We start from the raw sequence: 9,367 nt of genomic DNA, 5'->3' as shown, positions 1-9,367 counted from the left end.
CCAAGCTAAAACTATTGATCTCGAATCCCGTAGCCGACGCAACAACGTACGGATAACGGGAGTGCCCGAGTCTGCTGAAGGCACACAACCCACTACTTTCTTCTCATAGCTCCTGCTCGAAATCCTCGGGGATGAGGTTCTGAGTTCGGCCCCGGAGCTGGACCGAGCCCACAGAGCCCTGACTGCTAAGCGGCCCGGAGGTAAACCAAGTGTGGTGATAGCGGACTCACAACTACAGGGTTAAGGAAAAGATCATCCAAGAAGCTCGCAAAAGGAGGGGAAAACTGAATCACACCAACGTGGCTCACTTCCACCATCGTTGACGGAGGCAGTTATAACGTTTATAGCAAAGAAAGGGAAAGACACAGCTGACTGCGCCTCCTATCGTCCTATCTCGCTGCTCAACGCGGATGCTAAAATCCTAGCAAAAGTTCTAGCCCTCAGACTGGACGAGGCCCCACATAATATCCACTGATCAAACAGGTTTTATCAAAAAACGCCATTCGTTCTTTAATATCAGACGCCTTCTCGATGTGCTATATACGCCTTCTCACGACCAAATTCCAGAGTGTATTGTTTCAATAGATGCTGAGAAGGCGTTTGTATCAAAAATTTGGCGCCAAAAGCCAGTGAGAGTCGGACAGGACCAAAACATGTGCGTGTGATTAGCAGGTGACAGCTTAAACCTATTGCAACTGTCACTGGTGCCTGGGTAAATTTTCGCCAATCGAGCGTTCGTGTAGTGCACTCTAAAGAGAACCTTGTATTGTAATAAGCTGTTTCTAGCACATATGGAGGACGAGTCAGGGGGAAGACCAAGACGCCGCTGCGCATATGTCTCCCACCGTCATTCCTCCATGTAAGGCTGTGGAGGACACGATTCTTCTGGTGGAATGCGCCCTGATCCCCTCCGGGGGATCCGACCCGGAAGCATTATAAGCCTGTGTAACCGCCTTACACAGCCAGTGTGACAGGCGCTGTGCAGACAGAGGAAGCCCCTTAGAGCGATCTCTGTAATCAACAAACAGACGCTGAGAACGGCGTGAAGAAGCCGTGCGCACTACATAACATGATAGCGCATGCACTGGACAGAGAAGATGAGACATGGCTTCTTCCTCCGATCTGTGAGGGGGGGGGAAGAACCCCTCCAGCGTTATAACTCGTGATCTAAACGAACTGGTGATGCTTTTAGGAGTAAAAGCTGGGTTCGGACGCAGGACAGCTGAACTGCCATCCCCCTGTATTCTGAGGCACGATGGGGCCACAGAAAGAACAGATAAATCACTGACTCTCTTCACAGATGTCAGAGCCAAAAGCAGGGCCGCTTTAATGGACAGAAACTTGAGCGGAACCTGATCCAATGGCTCAGAAGGAGGTTTAATCAGCGCGCGTAAATCCAGTGCCAAATCCCACTGAGGAGCAAAGGAGCGAGACACAGGTCGATTTCTCCGCCCCACACTAGCCGTCGCAGACACGGAAACCATGACGCACTGGTGCGCTCTGGGGCTATCAGAACCATGTACAGTCGCTCCACCCGCACTCGGTCCAGAACCCGAGGGATGAGCGGAATCGGTGGGAAAGCGTACAGAAACATCTTGGGCCACGGACGATGTGCAAACGCGTCCACTCCCAGCGGAGGATTGTCTCGTGCGCTCAGACTGAACCACAGGACGCACTGTGCGTTCCCGCGTGCAGCAAACAGATCCACCTCGGCTCTGCCGAATCTGCACCACACCTGGGAAACCAGTTCGGGATGGAGGCTCCAGTCCCCTTGGCGGGGCCCTCCTCTCGACATTATGTCCGCACCTCTGTTGAGTTCGCCCGGTATATACGCTGCTCTGATGGACAGACAGTGTGCGTGTGTCCAGCATCAGAGCTGTCTCGCTATGTCCAGCAGCTGAGCGGATCGAACACCCCCTAGACGGTTTATGTAAGCTGCTGTAGTTTCTTTGTCTGTGTGAATCAGCACATGCTGATTGCGCAGCACAGGGGTGAAGTGCTGGACCACCTTCCACACTGTGAGAAGTTCCAGTGCATTTATGTGGAGAGACGTGTCTGTCTCAGGTAGTGAGCGGCCGGTGGCCAGCTGACATCCAATTCCACCCCCAGATATGTGATGGATTGGGAGGGGAAGAGAGAGCTTTTCTTCCAGTTTATCGTTAAGCCCAGATTTGACAGATGAGACAACAATTCTGTCGTTTGCACCAGAGCTTCCTCCTCGGAGCGAGCTAACAACAGGAGATCGTCCAAGTAAAAAAGCACTCTCATTCCTCTTTGGTGTAACGGCTGCAGAGCTGTCTCCAAACATTTCGAGAAAGTGCGAGGGGCCAGGGAACAACCAATCCCCTGAAACGAAAAGCGCAGGAACTGCCTGTGCCAGAAGTTCCTGCAACTCTGACTGGAGAGCTAAACGCTGGTCCAGCGATGACAGGACCGTCTCCATAATCCTGTTGAAACGGGGAGGTGGAGAGGCAAATTGCAGGGTGTAACCCCTGCTTATCAGCCTGCTCATCCAGCTGTCGATCACGCAAACGTGCTGCCACACCGAGGAGCGCTCAGAGAGCGGGCGTACATTTTCCTGCTGTGCTGTCGTTGTTAAGGAAACGAGCTGCGACAGAGCCCTCGCCGCTGTCACCCGGGGCGGGGAAACCCCAGCAGTGACCCATGGGGGGCTGCTGACGAAAGGGCCGACAAGGAATCCCCGAGAGCTGCGTTGCAGCGGGGGATTGACCTGAAGCCACGCTAGCATTAACAGCAGTGACTCTGTCAGCGCTCCCACTCTCTGATGAGAGGAAGGAGCTGCTGCACACAGGCAGGAGAGTGTGTGTACAGTCCACACGAGGCGCACGTGCGGCCCTCGTGGGCTCATTGTCACACAGGTTGCCATTAGAAGCACGTGTTGGGGAAATCTCTGTTTGACAAACAGAGGGTGTGTAGTGCTTTAAAACGTGGAGGCCGAGCTGTCTGCTAACCGGCAAGTTAAGGAGAGCTGGCTCGCATCGTGTGGGGGACATGTGAGTAACTACAGCTGCATCAGCAGAGATAGGTGTAGGTTGTTTGTGCGGTAGGATATTGCTCCTTAGGGGAAGATGTTTTTGTTTTATTTCAAAACAGTCTGCCCTTTTAGCAGCAACATTAGCTGCAGTAGCGGCATTAACTGTAACATTAACACACATGTCCCCCCCAACAAGTCAGCTTCTCCGGCTCTGCTTCTTCGGAGGCTCAGAGGGAGGGTTGGCCCAGCCGTAGCCCGAGCTGCCGAAACTTCGGGCCTTTCCGTGGAGCCTGCCGACCAGCTGAGGAGGGTGGGAAGGAAGGCCTGCCCGGTGTGAAGGAGGAGACCAGTGGATGAGGCGCCGCTCCCGCAGCTGCAGGGGGTTGCTTCCGGCTCCGCCACTGCTTGGTGTCGTACTGGCCGCCGCAGGGACGATAGGGGCGACGCTCATCATAGCGCTGCTGGCGCACAGGCGGCTGAGTGAGCACATAGAGTGAGGGCAGCGCTGGCCGCGTTGCCCAGCTCCGTGGCCAGTTCAGGATGCATCAGAGGATCTGCTGCAATTTTAAGAATGCTGGAGACCAGCAGGGCGGTGTTGTTCGCCGCAGCAGAAGTTTGGAAGGCACACTGGTGGATCCGGTCTGCCAACCCAGCGACATATTGGTCCGTGGGAGATGTCAGTAAAGGCCACCGTCCGGCTGCCGTACTGGCACGTCCGACCTTCTTCTAACTGAGGTACAGCGGGGAAACCTCGGTCGCTGAAACTGGCAACTTTGGTGATGAGCACATATGTTGAAACAGGTGCCTTAAGGGCCTTCGGATCCGCCGCAGCGCCCTCTTGGTTCTTTCCGGATGGGCGTGAAGCGGGGCCATACAGCATCTCACCTGCTCGGCTGAGTGAGGGGAAAAACGCTGCACATTTAATCCGCCGGGATGGCTTCTTGAGCCGGCGGGACCGGTAGGTCCCGGCTAGCGGCCGCATGCCGAATGACATCCGGCAGCTCCTTAACCAGCCCGCCGATAGATGGCAGGGTGGTGGTGGGAAGGGAACCTGGGATCCCCATCCCAGGTTCCCCCGGGATGGCACATCCTCCCTCGGCGTGCTCCAGCTCTTCCGGCGGGAAGAGGGGAGCGACAGAAGAACCGGCATGGGAGGACTCGTCCGAGACATCAAGCGGGTCCAGGACCTCCAAAGCTTCCTCCACGGAGTATGTGTCTCGCAGAGGCCAGACGTCATCCGATGCCGCGGTGAAGAAAATCATCCCACCGCTGCTTCTCTGCCGGAGGAAGGAGCGCGCAGTAAGGACAGGAGGACCGTGGGGTCAAGGCCAAGCCAGCGTGCTGAGCGACCAGGCAGACCTAACAGCGGGTGTTGAGGTCGAAGCTGAGGACGCGGCCATCCGAGCAGGACGGACATGGCCTGTCGTCCCCCGAGGAGGCTACCGCCGCCGCCGACATGGTGAGTTATACTTTTTATTACTGAAGATCTTCTTCTTAGGGCTATCAAGACTTGCAGCTTGGTGGCTGAAAGAAAATGGGAGCTGATTGTAGGTCAGCACGGTTATTTATACACCGTGTAGGTGGGGCCCCCCGTGGGGGGGCGTTGACTATTTTTTCTCAGGACTGCGCAGGTGCGCGAGAGATAGACATAGAAGAGTAACCACACTTTGTTCTGCTGTTCACTCTTTACTCTCCAGATTTATTTGTTCTCATCCATGTTCATTGCTTTTAAACGGAGTAGAATATTTGGCAAGTCTATGTAGGGTAATACATTCAATTCATCATAAAATTAAAAAGTATATTCTGTATATCCCCCACTCACAATCATGCCTCTGAATTGAACAGCCACCAAGCAGGCCCACTGCCAATTAAAACGGATGGACTGACAGATTGGAGTGTGGCGTAAAATGGGTGGACACACTGACAGACGGCTGCTCAGGAGGTGATTCATGGTGTGTGTGTGTGTGTGTGTGTGTGTGTGTGTGTGTGTGTGTGTGTGTGTGTGTGTGTGCACGCAAGAGGGAGAGGTGACAAGTGTTCCATTCAGTACAACTGCGCGTAACATACAAAGAACAGATGGGGAGGACAATCAGAGCTTTGGGAGTATGACACAGAGGCCTGTTTTATCAAGTTGAAAATCCTCACAGCATGTAAAGTATCCGCTACCTGCAAATCCCACTCTTATGCTCACCCTGCAGGTACAATGATGCAATGTTAGAGTCGGTGAAGCTCAGAGGCCAGAATGCTAACTCTGCACAGGGTTTCCTCCATCCCCCACACAGCAGTGGTCGACTTCTATCATCCACCTCCTACTTTTTTCCTACTCGCTTGCTCTACTGCTGTCTCTGAGGAATTAAATCTCTTTTCATGTGGGTGAGTGGTGGAGAGACCCAGAAGGGTAGTTCTCTCTCTCTCTCTCTCTTTCTTTCTTTCTCTCTCTCTCTCTCTCTTTCTCTCTCTCTCTCTCTCTCTCTCTCTCTCTCTCTCTCTCTCTCTCTCTTTGTCTTTTTCGCTTGCTCTCTCACACAACTTATGAATCCAGTCCTTGAGGGGTTGTTATGTACTGTATCTGCAGATTCATAAAACATGCTCTGCATTGTCCTGAAGTGTAAGCACCACTGCGGTCCGTTTGCTTCCTATATCAATTATAAACACTGAATGTGTGTTTCCACTGTTATAGAAATAACAACACAGGAAAGCAAGAGGAAGAGCAAAAAGAGGACAAACTGCTGTTTATAGGGACTGACAACATCAGTAATTCCTCATTAGGTTTTTGCCACCATGTGTCTCTGATTTGGTACCATTATACCATTTATTAACTCAACATTTTGGGAAATATGCTTTTTTTCCAAAGGTAAGGAGATTGATATCAAGCTCATGTGGTAGCTATTTGGATTTTTTTTTTTTTTCTTAATGTGTAGGACACTGTATTATTTGTATCTTGTCCATGCACATGTATACACAAAGTCCTGCTGACAGTTACTTTGTTTTCCGGGATTAACAGTTGGTGGCAGTAATGTGCTAAGAACTGCAATAATCACTCAAAAAGTTGGTTAGTCTCTATCATTGTGTGCTAAATTGGTTCAAAACATACATCAAAGGTAGAAAGCTCAACGTGTCTGAGGAACATGACAACTGCTTTGAGGTTCCACAGGGGAGCTGCCTCAGTCATTTATTATTCTCACTGAACATGCTGCCATTTGGTGACATCATCAGAGAGCACAATGTATGTTTCCATAGTTATGTGGATGATCCTTAACTGTATATCTGCACTGAACCAAATGATGCTGTAGCCATAAACTCCATTACTACCTGTCATCTGGCAATAAATACATGGATGAGCAATCATTTCTTCAAAAGTTCAAGGATAAAGGAGAAATGCTGTTTAATAATTATGACTAATAATTTCACAAACCCTATAAATAAATATTTTTCAGTTGATGTAAAACAGAAGAAACCCAAATGAAAAAAATGTTAACCAGTTTGTGGACGTTGGTGTCTCAGGTGCTTCTGTGTCTTCATGTTAATCCCAGACTGATGTTGAGACCAGGGCTCTGTGGGGGCCAAACCATCTGCTGCAGGACTCCTTGTTCTTCTTGTTGATAAAGATACTTCTTTATGACTGTGTGGGGTCGTCATCATGCTGCACAATACATTTGGAACCGATCAGATGCCTCCCTGATGCATTATGGATATGAATCCAAACATCTAAAGTGCTTAAAACTTTTGCACAGTATTATCACTATCAGAGCAACCACAGTGACACTCACTTTTTCACATGGAAGGTAGCACAAGAGAGTCTAATGTCAATGTTTCCATTTTCCATTTTATCCAACAAACTGGAGCAAATGAAACAATGATTACATTCTCTGAACAATCAAAATAACATCTTTTCACCAATATACCAAACCTGGGAAAAGGTTGACATGTTTGGTATGCTGGTACCAAACATGTCAACCTTCTCTTTGACAGCAACAGCTCCCCCCTCCCGTCAGTGAGTCCGTCCAAGCCACGCCCCCACAAACCGGCAACAGCGACAGGTGAAGACTGTGCATGCGCGAAGTAGGCAGGGAGAGAGGGGGACGGATGCAGAACTAGACATGAAGGCACCTGATTGGTTTTTGCTTTTGGGTGCGAAGAGCATGGATTGGTTGGAGTTTTATCAGTCCTGTGGTTGTCACAGAGGTCTGATTTTTTCCGTTCGTTTTTCTAAAGTCATAATGTATTGATACCTATGATAATAGAAGGACCATCAACCAGTATAACAAAAAGTTCTGAACAGGATTACCAACCCTACCTTTAAGTAACAGGCTCTCTAATCATTATGCTAAGCTATAAGCTAACATGTCCCAACTGTAGCTACATCTTCACTCTCAGAAATAAAGCAAATAATGTTTGAATGTTCTAATTCACGTTCAGTTGGATTGTCTCACAAGAAAAAAAAATTCAAAAGATGTTTGTTGCTGTTCTGTGGAATGTTTTTTTAAATGTTTATATTGCAGATGGTAGACTGTAGATAATTGTTTTAGTGTAGGAGGTCAGGCTGTGATGGACAGTTAATGACACCCAATTTGGGTTAAGTGGCCTTATGAACAGTGGAAGACTCATTAGAATGTAGTCTACATGGAACAGGGAGTCTGCAAGGAATCAATCAATGACATCCACTACTGGACACTCTTTAAGCAAACCCTGTAGATTTTTATTTTGTGCCAAGTCACAGATGATAAAAAGGCAGATGAAGAAGTTTTGTCTCTTTAAGATTTCTGGAGAATAAATGCCTGAGAGGCTGCTAAATTGACCCTTTATCTGAATGTAACCGATGTACAAATAAGATGGTTTATATTTCACCAAAAGCCAATTTTGTATTTCTGTTCACGTCTTACGGTTAGTTTTCATGTAAAAATCCCGTTTCTGTATTTCTTTTGGGGAGCTTTTATTTTGTTAGTTTTATTTTTTTATTGTGTGACCTTTGACATTTCGGCAACGTCACTTCCTGTTGTTTCGCGCTACTTTTCCTCACTCGGCTTCTAGCCCTGGAGAGGAGAGGTAAGACTGTACGAGTGTTCTTGTTAATAGTGTGTAAAAATGTAAATAACGCTAAATATAGGTACAAATTATATTTTGTTTGGGTCACATATGTTATATTTTATTAGCATAATGTTTGCTCTAATGTGTATGTTTATTTTATTTGTCATGTACAGCACTTCAGAGTAGCGGGTTAGGTCGCTGTTTTTAAGCTAGGCTACCAGAGCATGGAGACCGTTTCTGATGCAGTTTGTTGTTATGTACCTTTCTTTTTAAAGGTGTGCATTTGGAGACTGGTCATAAGAGGTCGCTGTACTGACTTTTATGTGTTTTACACAGGTATGTGAGTTCCCCTTTTTGTTATTTTGTCATGTTGTTAATTTATAAAATATAAAAAGCTGCTGCTGGTGGGTGGAAAAATATTTCTGTGATTGCACAATTGATTGTATTTTGTTTTATTGATTTAATGTAACTGAACATAGTACAAGCTATGACACTCGGCTTCTAGCCCTGTAGAGGAGAGGTGTGCATTTCGAGACTGGTCATAAGAGGTCGCTGTACTGACTTTTATGCGTTTTACACAGAAAATCAATTTGGCCCAGCCAAGCAGACCAGCTGTTGTCAGCATCTCATTCCTCAGCACACGAACACAACGCAGAGATTGTAGCAGACCGAGGTATAGGCCAGACCGGCTACATGAAGATTAATGGTCATTAGAGGAGAAGTTGAAGTGAATAAGAGCATGACTCGAGTGACAAGGTCTGTGTTTTTGTTTTTCTTGACATAATCATGCAGCTTCTGCATTTTAAAGTGTGTTACCCGTGTCAATCAATCAATTAAGCATTGACAATACCTGCTATGCACAACATGCAGCCTTACATAAGATGGATTCAGCAGGTTTAGACATGCTGTCATGCAGGAAGGAGGGGGCATACATTAACTGTCACTATTCCCCAGTGTTATTGATAGAGCAGAGACAGAAATAGAATCACAGAGCCTCAGTATAAGCAGGTATTTTTGGGATATGAATGACACTTTGCTGCCGATCCTTGTGATGACTGCGAGCTATTTTTAGAAAGGCAGGTGTATATCTTTTTGATTTCCATATCAGAATTAGTTGCTTTTACACATTAAACGCTATGAATCAGCAATAAACAGTGTCTGACATTCAAAATTAAAAAAGACAAGTGAAGTAGAATATTCTATATTATTAGAAATCTCATTCAAATCTACGGTTCATTATGTTAATGCAACAACAACAACCAAGTAGAATACAGTATTACAGTAGAACTTGAAGACCCCCATCAGATATGTTAATCACTGACTCTGACACTTTACCTAAAATAA

The sequence above is a fragment of the Scomber scombrus genome, chromosome 17, assembly GCF_963691925.1.
Source record: "Scomber scombrus chromosome 17, fScoSco1.1, whole genome shotgun sequence".
Classification (NCBI taxonomy): domain Eukaryota; kingdom Metazoa; phylum Chordata; class Actinopteri; order Scombriformes; family Scombridae; genus Scomber; species Scomber scombrus.
The sequence above is the reverse complement of the archived record's forward strand: the minus strand, read 5'-3'. Positions refer to the sequence as shown.